The 15,652-nt window shown below is 45.2% G+C and overlaps 1 long non-coding RNA gene across 1 annotated transcript in view; it reads left to right on the top strand.

The window, feature by feature from the left end:
* LOC121621063 overlaps window positions 1-15,652 on the top strand; it is a 50,661-nt gene that overhangs the window by 19,364 nt on the left and 15,645 nt on the right. Inside the window, exon 2 of the long non-coding RNA XR_006007602.1 lies at window positions 15,227-15,289. This is a non-coding gene — a long non-coding RNA (uncharacterized LOC121621063). The remainder of the gene's footprint in view (window positions 1-15,226; window positions 15,290-15,652) is intronic.

Below are 15,652 nucleotides of genomic sequence, written 5' to 3'. Positions count from 1 at the left end.
TCCGGTCGTCTGAACAACATGTGATCTCAGGAAACATTCAGCCCCTCCCTCCTGCCATTGTTATTTGAGTCCCTCCTCTGTATAACTCCACTGGGGTCTCTTGGGGAAAACGCGGTAAGTGATTCCTCTCTGCGTCCGGTCTCCAAAGACACGGCCCTCCCCCTCAGAGCCTTCATTCAAGGTTAGGCACACGATGGATGTGATTGGGGAAGTACAGTAGTCTGTCTCCGGGGCCAAAGGTCATTTCCTGATACTCAAGCTGCCACCGGTTAACTAGGAGCAGATTAAGAAAAATGGCTTAAACTCACAATGACAATGGAGGAATTAAACCTAGTTAAACAGCAAGTCCTTCAACTGAGTATTTGTGATTGGAAAAGGAATGAAAAGAAAAAAGATCATTACAAAAATATGTTGTTTTAAAATGATTTATTGCTTTTTTTGATGCCTTTGAGCTAAAGAGGCCTTTTAGCTCCTGTAATGTCTCTTACCTTCCCTTTAAAACACATCACCCCCTTAATATGCACTTATGTAACACACATTTGTGAAATGGACGTACAGTGTAAAAACACCTCACAGACTTAGCCTCAGACATCTGTTTTAACACAAACAGTTAGTTGTGCGCTGGAGCTCCCTCTGAGCGTCGCATTGTGAACTGTATGTTTACCTGATTGCGTACAGTTTCATCAAAGTCATCGGTGGCGTGTTCTAGCATGGGAATACCCTTAAGATGAGGTATTTGTGTTGATGGAAAGTGAGGGTGTATGAGGCTGATTAGGTGAAATACCCGTCTCTGCTCTCAATCCTTCCACTTCGAAATGGCTGTTTACAGAAAACACTGACTGATGAAGGGATAATCTGTCAAAAATAAACGTGCCACCTCCTTCTTTCTTCGCTTTCTTTACTGACTTTTCGGTTTTCTTATACTTTCAAGAAAGAAAAAAGCTCATTTAACCCGGCATGGTGGAGAGTATGCATGCATGCATGCATGCATGCATGCAAAAAAAATAGTAGAGAAATACTTACTGTAACAGTAAGTTCCTGCAGCTGCTGTCAAGCCCTTTGTTAGGGATTGTTCAGGCATCGCTCCTGGCTCGTTCCTCTCCTCTGTCTCATGTGAAAGTCACCCCCGACCCACCTCCCATCACCCATTTTTTTTCTAATGAGACACATTGTATGGACACCTGTGGGCTGCCATTTCCATTGGGGGGAGGGGGTTGAAGGATGGGGGTGTGGCAGCATTGGCAGCTTTTAATCGAAACGCGTTGACTAATCGCCCAAGGATTAGCCTGTTAGACAAGGCCTCTTTCATTCTGACACTCCATATACCGCAAAGACTCTGATGGAGATGGAGAGGGTGGGGGAGAGTAAATTTTGGGGGGGGCTGGGGCAGGAGGCGGTGGGAGTACAGATGGCATACTGTACCTGGATGTGCTTTGTTTGATCATGCCTGAGCCCTCTGCATGTACACACACAACACACACACACACACACACACATATCCTGAGGCTGGATCTTTCCCCAAGTTCTCTTACTGGAGACAGCTCTGCATATTTCTCACAGCAGTCACATACTGTGACTGCAACAGCAGCGAATTAAGGAAAACGTTTACACCAGCCTGCTTGTGTGCTGAGGGCTAAAGCTTCAGAGAAAAAAAGAAGAAAAAAATTTAATTGATTTTGAGCAACCGAACCATTGTATCATCTCACCGCGCACCTCTAAAACTCGCCATGCTGAATGAAGATGACATGGTTTTCGGGAACCTTGCCCTTCCTTCAGCCCACTTGCAATCAATCGCGCACACACGTACGCTCGTGCACAGGCGCGCCCTGAGTGAGATTGAGTTTAGCATGCCGTGAATGGTTTGTGTATGTGTGTTTGGGAGTGGGCTGTGGACCTGTATATTGTTGTATTTAAATGAAGCGGAGAGACACCGTCGGGGCTCTGTGGCGTAGCTCGAGCCTGATGTTGCCCAGATCCCCCCGCTGTATATTCTAGGGTTTGATGAGGTCATTCGTAGCACACGGTGCAAACACACACATATGCAGAACACGCACACTCAATTGCAGGCACAGAGATAAGGTGGAGAGAAATGACTTAGCTTTGCATTGCACGATGTTAGCTTTTAGACTAATGCGATGTGGTGTAACATCAATCTGCGTTCATTAGTCAGAAGATAATCTGTCCACTCGACAGGTTTTTTTTTCCAAGTTCCCATGTTTTCAAAGCACCTGAAGGATTGTCACAATTATCACATCATCACTTGATCGCAATTATTTCAGCTGACTGCTGGAACAGAAATGTTACATTTGACTTCTAGCATTTGCATAACGCACATTTCTTTGCATCTTCTTTTGCCGATTTTCCGTAAATCAACTGGATGTGTATTCTTAAACTCTTTGGCTTTTGCTAAAGTAGTTGAATAAAATAAACAAAAAATGACAATTAAGTCATTAATTGCAATTATTTGTGTGGCAATACAAAAAAGGGATCAAAATGAGTGAGATATTGTCTTTTATTCCACAATTTCTTCTTCTTTCTCAGAACATGGCACCTAAACATTACCCATAATGCAACTCTACTGCTGACGTTTGTATGGAGATATGGGTGTGTTATGCTTGTTGCTAGTGCTACTCTGAGCTGCTAGTCTAGCAGAGATCAGGAGCAGGCTACAGGGGTCTGGTGAGCTCACTTCTTTCCAACCCCAGATTTTTTTCATTTTCAAACTCTTCAGCCCCAACTGACATTGCCTCAAGTGACATCATCAGAGCCAATTCATCAGACTGTGTGGAGCCACAAAAGGCTTTATACAACTATTTCACACATGCAGTTGTCCTCAAGACATTAAAATAGATTTGTTGTGCAAAATCAGTGGAGTTCCCCTTTAAGGGACTTGTTTCACACATAAAAAGTGAAATTATCCTTTAAGAGAGAAAGAGTTGCTGATCTATTAGAAATGCAGAATTCAATTTCGAGTGAAGAGGGTGCGTGTTCTCTGTAAATGACAGCTTCCGACCACTTTGCATGTCATTAAACAGCGTGCTGCAATCTGTAACATTCAAGAAAAATCATGTACAAGGTCATGGCAAGAGAGTGCACTGATAATCTAGATAATCTGCTTTTAGTGCCGAATAGAACCGAGGCCTGCAAGGTGTGACATGCTGTTTTTCTGGATTCTCCATTTACACAGTTTGCCTCTAAAGCCAGCGAGTTTCAGGTTTCACACACCTATCAGAGTAACCTGCTACACGCTAAGCTCTCTCTGAATGGGACATGGTGCAGTGCAAGCACGGGCCCAAGACAACCTTGTAACATGACAAAGGAGGGCAAACACCACAGTGATTCCTCTCAAAGGCTTCTGTTGGGGTAGCACGTTCCAGAGGTCCTCCATTGTTCACTCGATTAACTCGGCCTGAAGTGTCTGTTTGTACTGAGCGGCCCTTAACCAGCAGGCTGGGATCCTCACAAGCTTTTCCTTGTGTCTGATTTGTCACGGTGACAGCCTCTGCAAAGGTCACGCATGTGTGGCAGGCGGCCTGTGCTCAGGTGTTGCGTGTTTGCTCAGTGGTCTTTGTGTGTTCTTTCACCCGTGGACACTCTCAAGTTGCCCTGGCTCAAGCAAACATAGATGAAGAAGAGAGACTAAATATCAGGCCCGCCGAATTGTAATCTGCTCCACCTGAAGCTGGATTAGAAAGTTCCCTTCCCTTTGTTGAATGGTACCGTTCGACCTCTCAGAATCCGTTCCTTCGTGCTGTGTTTGCTCTGGAATACGTACCGCTGCCTGCTGTTTGTCTAGTCACAGGAGCAGCCTGGAAGCGGCTGCCAACCTGGCTCTGTTGTTTCACTAAGCTGGTGAGGAAAATGATAACAAAGGAAATAAATTAAATAGCACTAAAGCATTTGCGGTCGGGGAGATAGAAAAGTGAGACATATTTTACAGCAAATGGGAGGGGCGAGGTAGAAGCTGAGGCTGCAGGATATGAATAGGCGTGTGTGTGTTTAAATATGTGTGTGTTAAAAGGCTGTGTTTACGAAGCACAGAGCTGGGAACTAAGTGTTCGGCCCTCCAGGTGTGTGTGCCGGTGGTTGTCAGGGCTTGCGAGGCCCGCTGCGGAGGTGGCTACGTGACAGCGGTAATGATAGGTTGTGGCAGGTGAAGACATGAGTGTGTGTGTGTGTGTGTTGCTGCAGGCAAGTGTTAGCTTGGCTCCTCATGACATACACACACACACACACACACCCACAAGGCCGTGCACACAGTCAACAATGTACCTTATATCAGACTTCACATCCCACGCAGCGAGAGCAATTAGACGCATGACATCAGGACGAGTGAGCACTTGCCAAGTGAGGGGGTGTGGGGGGAAGTTCTACACGTCTGGGGTCAGACAATCCTAAAGCAACCTGCTCCCTTCTAAAACGCAGGTGACGGGGGGGTCAAGTTCAGGTTGAGCTGCAGTCTAGAAGAGAGGGTCAAGTGTCCCTGCCTGTCTGATCGCCTTTGACTTAAAAAAAAAATACCTGTGTTTTTAGCTCTTTTAAGCCAAGCACAGATGATTCATCAGCCTCTGAAGCATTAATGTTTATTCTGGCATGCATTTATCATTTACAGTTAGCACTTAGCATTTACATGCCTTCTTGAAGAAGTGCGTCTCCTTCTTCTAAGCAATTTGTGGTCTGTGCAGTCGGACTGACGCTTAAAACACACACAACTGCATCAAACAAACACAAAGCATTCATTTGAAGACGATTTCTGCTGTTTAACCTGGTTTAAAGACCACAAGAAACCGGGACAAGTCCATAGCTGAAGCCTCTTAGCTGCCACAAAGAGACAAAGCAGCTTGTGCATCCATATAACTTCTGGTTTTAAGCTCTGTTTTAAACTTGCATTTGTTTCCAAAGAATTCAGCCTCATATCCCCGCGTGTTTTTAGAGATGACGTTTAGGATAAGTGATCAGATTTTTTTTGGACTTCATTTCCTCGCAGCTAAAGCCTCTAAGATCACTTTCTGCAGGAGCGGCTTTCAGATCCGCCCTTACATGCTCTTAGGGGGCGCGTGAGCTCAGCTCTGCAGATGTTTAAATTAGTTTCTCGTTTTATGACAAGCACATACCTGGAGCTCATTAAATGGGATCTTCAACACATACCCTCTCCTGTCATTTACAGTAATGTGCAGAGATAATAGTGTTGCTTGACAAAGATGCTCATTGTTGTGGCTTGCAGCGAGGCCTTGCATCTCGGGGAAGCAGAACTTGCTGCGGCTAGCCGCCCCACACAATAAAGCTCTCAGGAGGACCTTCTCAGCGCCGGGGCGTTCCGCAGCGGTCTCGCCGCTCCGGCCGCATCCGTTCGCCCACTTCTGCGTTTCTCTGTTTTATGATACCGCAGCATTTGACTACACATACAGAAGACAGAGAGGAGGAGAGACAACAGGCAAGCTATTGTCTCGTCTTACATGTGACGGACTCCGGACGGCTCACGTCTGCACGTCTGACCTGAAAGTATGAGCCTTGGTTTTTTTCTGCGAGACGTTTGAGCTGCTGCCACTTTATGTCAACACGGCTCTTTAACGTGTCAGCTACCATTCAAAAGAAAGCGAGACATATAAGAGTAATGACGCAGGAGACAAATAACTTTTAGAGAGTCCCCTGTCATTCTGAAGATGGCAGCTTGCCACAGACTCTGCTCAGGAGCAAAGTAATAAAACTTTCCTCCATGACAGGCGAACAGTGGGCGACCGCTCGTTTGGTTTGGTAGCTTTTGTCCACAAAGATCAGACGCTATTGTCAGGTGCGTCTGGATAAATCCTTGCGAGATTAATTTTTTTTTACTACGTTTTCTTTTCTGAATTGAACTCTAATGGGGCCGAGTTCAAAGAAGTGAAGAGGATATTTCCTGCTGTCTCAGGACTTAGTGCTAGTTCAAAGCCTTCCAACTGTTGACAGCAGCTGGTCCTCTCAGGAGCTCTGACTCTGTCGATCCCCAACAGTACAACACTATACATGCCCCCATGCACTGTAGTAGAAAGCTTTATGATTTAGACAGTATTAAGCTGTCTGGAGAGGAATCAAAGCTCCCCTCTTCCATCTCTGACTCTTGTTGTTCCTCTTCAGTTCGTTTCTTTTCCAGTCCCAGAGACGGCAGTGCCCAGAGGCAGTGTCAGTGCTTATATTTGTGATTTAGTTGGCAGAGGAACAATGGTTTAGTTTAGGCAGTGCATTCCTGATTATTGACACACTGTGGTATGGAGAGGGATTAGTGAGCGCCTTGGCTTTCTGATTCTTCTGCGCTGGCTCGTGAGCAACACCTGGGTGTATCCATGACAACAGGCACCACAATGAACAGTGATTTCGCCACCAACCGGTTCGACAGAGAGTCCTCGGCGACGCTTGTGCAAGGAGGGTCACTTAAGAGAGGACGAGTGGGAAATGTTTGCTTGACGTCGCTGAACGCAGCACAAAGTGAGTCCTCGCGCAGCAGATTTGAACTTTTCCTACTCTTAAATAAAAGCCATAAAACAAGTTTATGTGCAAGTTTCTATCCTGCATGTTCAGGAGAAACAGTTTTATAGGGTGGAGATGGTTTCTGCAAGAGGAGCTGGTCCCACTCTGACAGCCCTGTCCGGCGAGCCCACATGTGGTCTGTGGTGAGATGGCCGATAGCCGGGACTGAGGCAGCATTGTTAGCCAGCTTGCTGAGGGTCTCCTAATGACCTGCTCCTCAATCTTATCAGCAGGAGCCCACAGGACCCCCATATCAAGAATCCCGGTAAAGACCTCCACTGACATCATGGCCTCCAGGGTGCACCCCAGTTGCATTTTCATTGTTGAGAACCTGCAACCTGGTTTCAAAAGGATGCTTTGAAAACCGGGATGCAGGTCTTTCACACTGGATGAAAAACCCACTAACATCTTTTGTCTTCTGCGGGAAAAATTACAGTTGCCATTGATTCCCAGGTCAGGTGACTCTGCCGTCGTCATGGGTATTTATCGGCTCCAGCTCCAAACGGCAGCAATGGAAACATGACAAGTGTGCAGAGGCAAATTTTCGCCCTTTTGCCTGCACAATGCTGTGAAGTACGTGCGGGTCATAAAAGTTAATTCTGATTAATAGCTGATGAATCAATGATGAGGAAAATATTAATTACGTTACCATTAGTGGTGTGTCTCCCCATTAAGAGAGCCACTGTGAGGATTTATGCACGAGGCACAGCAGCCTATCAATTATTGTTTAAAACTCCCGCCACGACCTAATGGATCTAATGTAATTACTGTTCTGTGAGTCTCACACACAGTCCAGGTTCATACAGCGAAAGCTGATAAATCCTGAGCTGTAGATATGTGCTGCAGTGACATTACTGCGTCCATGGAAACATTTCAAACAACTGTGAGCAGCCTCTCTAATCATTCAAGTAAATCATTAAAGAAAACACTCATACATCAAAACAACACACAATAAAGCAATCGCCCGGAGAGCTCGCGCTGCTCGACATGATTTGAAAAAGCAGTGTAGCCTACAGGGACTGATAGGGGTGGAGGGAAATGTGGGTGCGGGTCTCTAAATCAGAGAAAATAATTTGTTCGTGTGGGTGGCGGGTGGATGATTAATGCACGCATGCGGCTTCGGATGACATCAGAGCTGATCGGCACATCACTACTGTGCACAGTAACATATGTGGGACACATAGTGCTCTGAAGGAGCGGCTGCAGCCGTGGCGTGTTCACATTTCTCCCGACAGCATCGCTGCTCAGTGTTCACACTTCCCTGCAGGCCTCACAATTGGTTAATTACTTGTGCGTCATTTGTGTGGCTCGCGTGTCCTTTACTGAACGGAAGACAAACCTTGAGGACAAGCAGGTATTGTAGCCGTGAAGAAAACAGCGTGTCCACATGAAGTTACTGTCCCTCCGTCCCCCAGGTGACTGCCGTCTACAGCAGAAACTTTATCTCAAACTTCTCAAACTGTGTTGCTAACGAGCAGTGATAAGTAAGGTATTCAGGTCATTTGACTACCCCGTCATGTGCAATCAGAGGTGATATTGTTTGGCAGGCCAGACAGCTGACAAATATGGCAAGTGGGGGAAAACCCATCAGCCTGGTGCCAATTTTGTTCCCAGCCAACTCACTGTTAGCTCACCTGCTGTGCGTAAATAATTTCTAATGATGTTTTTACAGATTAGTATTTAACTACTGCTTGCTTTTCAACCTCTTTTGGTACATTTTTCTACAAGACTACCAAGCGTTGGTGCAGCAGTCCCTTTTCCAGAAATGTTTCCAATGAGCCTCCATTAACCATGAACACTTTTTTTTCACACCTTTTGGGACGAGAAGAACCTGTACAGGTGATCTCATGACTGATTACATGTCGATAATCACGTCCTTAATAAAAACCACCTACCTGTTCATTATTCCTAAAGGTTATGAGTGGAGAGTGGGGAAATTCCATGCACTGCTCTCGCAGCAACAACAAAAGAAATTCTAAACTATATGAAAATAGACAAATGCAAGGAATTCAAACACAGAAAAGCTCGTCTGAGAGTGAGCGTGGGTAGCTGCTGAAAATAGAGGCTAATGACCAAAAGAAAAAACAAACACCAAACGTTCTTCCTGATAGCTGAGATGTCAAGGAGACTTAATGTAATTGGAAGTGAGGGCTGAGTGGAGAGCAGTGGAACCGGACCTAGCCTGTTCAGGAGCCCTCTCGCTCATAACAAGTGGTTTTGTTTGGCACTGTCCCTTTGTTGACACTGTCAGGTTCTCATGCCTATTAGGTTGCTGTCGACAAACGGGCACCGCGGTGACGTGCCCCGCACAATGCCATTGGATGACACGGTGTCAAGCTATCACCTGCGTGCCTCACCAGAATAGCTCTCCACCGCCTGAGTGGAGAGGTTTTTGCATTGTAGTGGCCGAGCATCAATACGTGTCATACCTGCACTGTTTAGCTCGTAAATCACTGTGACATCACTATAAATACCTGCCACGTTTTCTCATGTGAAAAAGCTTTTATTTATTTCCTGGATGTGCAGCTGGTGCGTTAGCCTTGTCATGCTGATGAGGAAGTCTGTTATGTTTGTTTTTTTTCCGGCTCATCCCCCGGCGTGGGCACTTGGGCACTGGAAACAAAATTCCCCTGCCAGTAATGAAGAGCGCTGCAGGCTCTAACCGGCAATCTTATGGTGTAAGGCAGCGTGGGAAGTTTGGTGAACTTCCTGACCCCACGCACCACCGCGGCACATTGACCCTCACCACGTGACAAAGGAATGCTCCGCAGCTTTTGTTTTAACATCCACGGCACTCACGGAGTTGAGAGCAATTTTGCATACTATAGAATGATCACCAGCTTGGCATTTTACCTCCCCATTCTCCTCCAGTGTTATTCCCAAACAGGATTTGCAGGCAGCTCTCTCCTGCATCTTTTAAATCACTTCAAACGCTACTGAAGCCTTTTTCACCCAAAGCGGGCACCCAGTCTAATGGCATCATTTGGGCCTGCTCACATCGAGAGAATCAACCCCCTTTTTTTTTTTTTTTTCCTACGCTTAAGTTTTTGTGAACAGGGGAAGACAAAAGGCCGACCCAGTGAAGCGCATCTCTGCTGGCGGGCTGAATAGAGGGGCCCCTTTCATGGCTGTTTATGAGCACCCCTCTTCAAAAACACACATACAAATCACATCCAGTTCTCCCAGTGGCTCCTCTGATACGAGGATGATGGCGGGGAGGGGAGGGGAGGGAGCTGGAGGCTTGTGGTGCCTCTCTCTCTTTTCATATGTTCCATTTGATTGATTTCCACCCAGTGTCACCCCTGCTTTGCCATCGGATCCATCAGTTTGTTTTCATAGGCTGAATCGGGTGTTACATAAGAGCGAGTCGGGCATCTCCGCCGAAAAACATCGTTAAAATGTTTGAGATAACAGATGCGGGACAGAAGGCAGGAAAAAGGCACCGTTATTAAAGTGTCTGTTGACTTTGGGCTTTCAAAATGTAGGTTAAACATACATCGTGAATCAAAAGTGTAAATTGCTAAGCATTAGTTTAAGTGTAAAGTACTCGCAGCTATTTTAATTCAGTTTTCAGGCAAAAATACCATTTTATGTTTGTGGCTTTTCAAATGTGGAGATCTGCTGCTTTTCCTCATCTTACATTCTAGCAAATTAAATATGTTTGGGTTCAGGATTGGTGGCAAGTAGTCACCTTAGACTCTAAAGAATTGTCTCATGTTGTACAGCCTGAATGATTAATCGATTCATTCAAAAAAATAAAATAAAATGGAATAAAATATCAGCAGCTTAAACAATCATGAAAATAATTGTTATTAGCTGCCAAGATACTTTTTTTAAATTGTCACAACATCATGAGTTATTCTTTTACAAATGTACAAAATTGAGAAAAACATCAAATAGTTAAATTTAAGAAGCTGTAATGAAATATAATATTTTGTACTGTGGGGTAAAAACGTGACTTAAACAAGTAATCGGTTCTCAGAATAGACGCTGATTAACTTTCTGTTGATCAAATAACCGTTTCGGCTCAATAGGTGTCACAGTTTCGCTGGCTCTGGATTTCCAGAAGGTCCAGAGGAGAGAGACGCTGCTCCTGCCTATAAACCACAGCTTGTACAGGCCCCAATATTCGCTCCTCAAGCTCTCCACATTCATTTTCAAGTGAAAAGAAGAAAATTAGACCGATGCACATGATACATCGTGTGTATTTGTTTTCCTCTGGTTACACCTCTACCAGCCCCTGACGCCTGCAACGTGTTTTAATTATTGCGAGCACTGCAAGCTTTCCAAGTGACTTCTGATAACAGTATCTTGTGGTTAATAGTGTGCAGGCCCATTGATCTGCTGTGGCAGGAAAGATTGGGCCGGATTCAGAAAACCCTCTCTGGCATGAAAAGAAAGCACTTCAAATGCAGCAAAACCACCATCAGCGCTTCAAAACTCAGGATTTGTGACAGGTGACATCTCTGGTGACTAAAATAGACATTATTTCTTTCATGCAGTCATATTTTATCATCATGTGACAGTAAGTCATATGACGCTGTCAAGATGTGATTTCCACTGTTGCAGGGGCATTATGAAAGTCTTTAACTCAAAAGGGAATTAAATTCTCACTTCTGTTTTATTGGTTAAATCACATATCCTTTACGTGCATAAATTGAGAAAGTTGCACAAGTTGAAAAATATTGCGAATCTTGCATGAAGATCATGATGCAAAATTAATCGGATTCCCTCCAACAATATAATAAGAAAATATTTGAAATAATTGTGATAATGAAGATATTAGTTTCCTCCGGCGACGGGATATAAGTTGTGTCTCTGTATTAATGTGCACACATTCATACCTCCAGGAGAGAGAGAGCGTTTATTCTCATGCAAACTTGTGGATGCTTGCCTCTTTCCTGGGGCCTGATATGAAGGTCACAGAGCTGACAGCCTCGGAACAAATTGCAAGTCATCCCACCATGAAGTAGATCATCTTGTAACTACCTTTTCCGCTCTGTGTCACATCTTGTTCAACAGGTAGGGTTTGATGGACGGCAGGAATGCAGGCTGAGGGATTTGTTTTGTAATGGCAGGCCATTCTTTGGGTGTTCTTAAGTAAACAGAGCGGCGCTATGTCCTGTTTTTTACGGGTTTCACACGTCACTGTTCAAACTCTCAAACAGGCTGGTCCCCAAGAGTACATGGAGGAGAGCAAACACCGCTCTAATGCTTCACCACTCTGACCTTCTGCTAACTTCATACACGCATAGACAAACACGCACACACCTTTGATGAATGTGTCCAAAAGGATGTGTGAAATCTTTCTTTTGAGCTTAGATTTTTGTGGTTCATTTGTTGTGCGGCTGAATGAAATGCAGCAACAAAGACGTGGATAGAGTGGACATAAACCAAACCCGGCTTTTGTCTCCCTATCGAAGTGCTTCAACCTTAAAAAAATCCAGAAGTGTGTATCCGACGCAGTTCAGCTCAGCATTCAGAAACACAAATATCATTTAATTACAGTTAATGAATGACTTTCCATCGTCTGTGTGTCAGGAAATAGCATTGTTTTTAATGCAGCACGGGTCTCATAAATATGAGTGCTAAACTGTAAGTCATACTGTATTTGAGCAGCATATGAGTTCCCCATTTCAGGCCCAGCGTGCCGTCCTAATTGAGTGCTACTTTAATGTGTGCGGGTCAAATGTACGGAAAATCGGTGGGAATTCTGTGGGAAAGTTTAAAAAGCTCATAAAATGATGGATTTTCAAGTGCTCCCCGAGTTCCAACAAAGCGTATTGAAACAGTGCGATGTCTGTTTTTATTAATGGCATGGAAAAATATAGAGGAGACGTGTAGCGCTCCCCGGCCGGCGTGCACGGCCGCGCGTCTTCGGCCTGATTTAGTTTATGTAAGCATGTGTGAAGGAGTTAGGTGCGTATGTGTCCGGGCTTGTTTGTGTCACCGCAGCGTGCCTTCACTGTACTGCCAAGCTCCCCGCCATGTTGTCCTTTCATGCAAACATAAAGGAACCGAACAGCACCCACGGCTTCAATGGGATCCCTCTGAGATCCTCTCTTTACTGTTCTTTTCTTTTCCGCTTGTTTTAAATCTGTCTCCGATATACGAGGCATTCCTTTGTGGTTGTGTAACGTGATTCAAGGCGAGCAGAGAGCGGGCGAGTGAGGGAGAGGGATGCAGGTTTGTCTTGCTGGGCTTCGTGTCCCACTGAGCGCTCATATTTCTCAGCCCGCTTCCCAGTTGTGGGTAGCGGGCTTATCGTGGGCCTCCCCGGCTCTTTCCGTCATGCGTGGCCTACCTTAATCTCTCTTGTGTACTGTAAACCGCCCCTAATAACCCTGAACACGATTAAAGCAAACATCTTAATAACGGCCTGCCTCATTATCAACTCACAGTGGGAAAATGAGCGGTTCGACCTCACCTCTGGAATCGTCCATGTGCGGCTCAGAAATAAGCCAGAGGGCAAGACGACCTGCTTATTCTGTGTCTTTAAAAAAACAACAACCATAAACCTGTGAGCATGTCTGATTTCCTCATTTCACACAGTACAAATGAAAATGATTTTTTTTTAAATTTTATTTTATTTTTTTACATGTCGTAATGGTTACGGATGAAATCTGTCATTGGGGTGTCATTCTCTGCTGTTTGTGAAGAGCAACAATGAGAGTGAGGTGCAGGATCGAATGTAGGGTGTTGCTCTAGAGGGTGCTGTTCACTGAGGAAATGTGCTTCCCTCTCACTTAATCCCAGCAGCTCTCACCAAATATTCTCTTTGCTTTCTAGAAAACATAATGTTTTTTTTTTTTTTTTTTTTTAAACTTCCTATTGGTCAAAACAAGGTCTTAGTAGATATTTTCCAAAATTGATGAAGATCAGATGAAACTCCTGAGGGGAAAAGGAGACAAACAATATCAAATATAGAAGATTTGACAGGCTGTGAAGGAATGTGGTATTGTGCTGCAAGGCTTCTTCGACATGACATTCGGTCATTGTAATCCTCGTGTGTGTGTGTGTCCTGCTCACCTGTGGCTTCCCCCCCGCATACACACACACACACACACACACACAGACAGACATACAAAAGCCCGCAGATGTTTACACAAGTTTCACGCAGCCAACAAGGGCAGATGATGAGCTGTCAGTCAGACCTCCAGTGGCAGAACGGAGATGGTAAGAATGCGTCCGCGGCGATGGTTGCACCTGTGCTGTCTGGGGTTGTCCCGCGGCTGTATTTCTGGGTGTAATCCTTAGCATCGCCTGTGTTTACGCCTGTGTTTTAGTTACAGGCCCGACACTAGCATGCTTTAGTGCTTAGATGGGACTTGTGCTTCGCCTGCTCCCCAGCCTGGCCCAGGGGCATCCTCCCCAGCCCGCCACACGCAGGCTCATCTCCGGCATGTTGGGATACAGTAAACAAAAAGCACGGCAGCTTTCTGCATGTGTCACGCTTCCTTTCATTCACTTTGCGAACCTACAGTCAAAGAAACTTAAGCAAAAGGCTGCAATCCTTGTTTTTTTTGTGTCTCAAACTAGAGGCTGTGTCCTGTTTAAAGTCGTTATGTAAAAGGTGCTGTAATTCATGCTCGAGCTCTGCTCTAAATTTAGATTGTGCACAGCCATATTTTTCTGTTGATTTGGACTCAGAGTGCCATAATAGGATCATTTACAGGGAACATTAAGTTGCGGTTGTTTCCTTATGTACTCAGAGTATTTGAGGAGGTCCTTTTTTTGTTGTTTTATATGGTTTGTATTTCGTCATCGAGTGACGCCGGCTGCACCGCTGAGGTCATGAATGGAGGGGAGAAAGTTCCAACGACTGAACTCACTTTTTATTTTAGCAAATATGCTAAATTTAGAGCCCAGCCACGGCCAAAAGTTCGTCCCAGACTCCCCGAATGACACACCTTTCGAGAAGTGACTCTCAACATCTGCTATTTTTATCATCTTGCTTTTTCCCCCCCTTGTTTTTGTTCCTCTCCCTCCTCTTTTTTTTGTGTTCTGACAGACACGCTATAAATGATGCGGTCCTGTTTTTCATTTATAAGATTTGTTGGGTGGATTATTACAGAGAGGATCCTAATTCCCTCCAAAGAAAGGACATGCTTCAGCAGTGTTTGTGAAAACACAGCGCTCTGACGTGAGTAGCAGTGGAGAACCAGTAACAGGTCCACTCTGCTAACACACCCTCCTTGCACCGCTGCCCAGGGAAAGGTCTGTTGTAATGGTGGCATTTCAACCCTTCAAAGCAAGATGGCCAGCGGGATAATAGGATTCAGATTCTGGGGCGCGGACCAAGCCGTGACAGTGCATAAAGTTACACATGACAGCTTCTGCTGACTGAGACAGAAGCTTACACTACATAAAGTCTAGCCTAATATAAGTGCAGCATTGAATCTTGCGGTTCTTCTTCTGTATGATGTGACATTGATGAGATCCGCCCGTCGCTCGGCTGTTATTTTTGCCTCTGACCCGTTATTGTCAAGCGGCGCTGTGTTCTGCCGTAAAAGTGGTCAGTGTTTTGGAACCTGGGCCTGCGGGTTGAGGCTTTGAACCGCTTTCCATTCGTACCTCATATTACACGCCCCGACACTGTTTCACCTAAATAAACCCAGCTGAGCAAATGGGGAGCGAGTGAGTTAAACAGACACAGCGATGTAACACTATATAGTTGGTGCGTGAAGTGACGTTTGTCCTCTTTTGATTTTCTTTTTCGCAGTGACGGAATCCGAAGCTCTTGGATTGAGACGTCAACCTTTAATTGCTTCCCGGGGATCTTGTGGTGAGTATGTGTGCCTCTGAAGACGAATAGCCTCAGTGTGCTTGTGGTGTGAAAGTTCTCTCTTGGAAACCCTCTCTGTCCGTGTGCTGAACCACGTGTCCCTACTGGCAAAAGCTTAGTTGTCATAAGATGAAGTTATGTCCTCGTCCCGGAGCTTTTTTGTCCAGTAGTGCTTTTGCTCCGTGCCTCCTGTGGCTCGCCCAGATGTGCTAACTGCTAACTATCTGTAACAAAGCAGATGTGTGCCAGAGACTTTATACTGTGGTGTTACTGCGGTTTAGGCTTATAAAACTGATGCAACTCCTGCTTTAACTGCTGGCACAACCCGTAGCCAAATGTTGCTAATTATTTAGCTTAACGTGA

The sequence above is a fragment of the Chelmon rostratus genome, chromosome 17 (assembly GCF_017976325.1).
Source record: "Chelmon rostratus isolate fCheRos1 chromosome 17, fCheRos1.pri, whole genome shotgun sequence".
Taxonomy (NCBI): Eukaryota; Metazoa; Chordata; class Actinopteri; order Chaetodontiformes; family Chaetodontidae; genus Chelmon; species Chelmon rostratus.
This window is presented reverse-complemented; position numbering and strand designations above follow the sequence as displayed.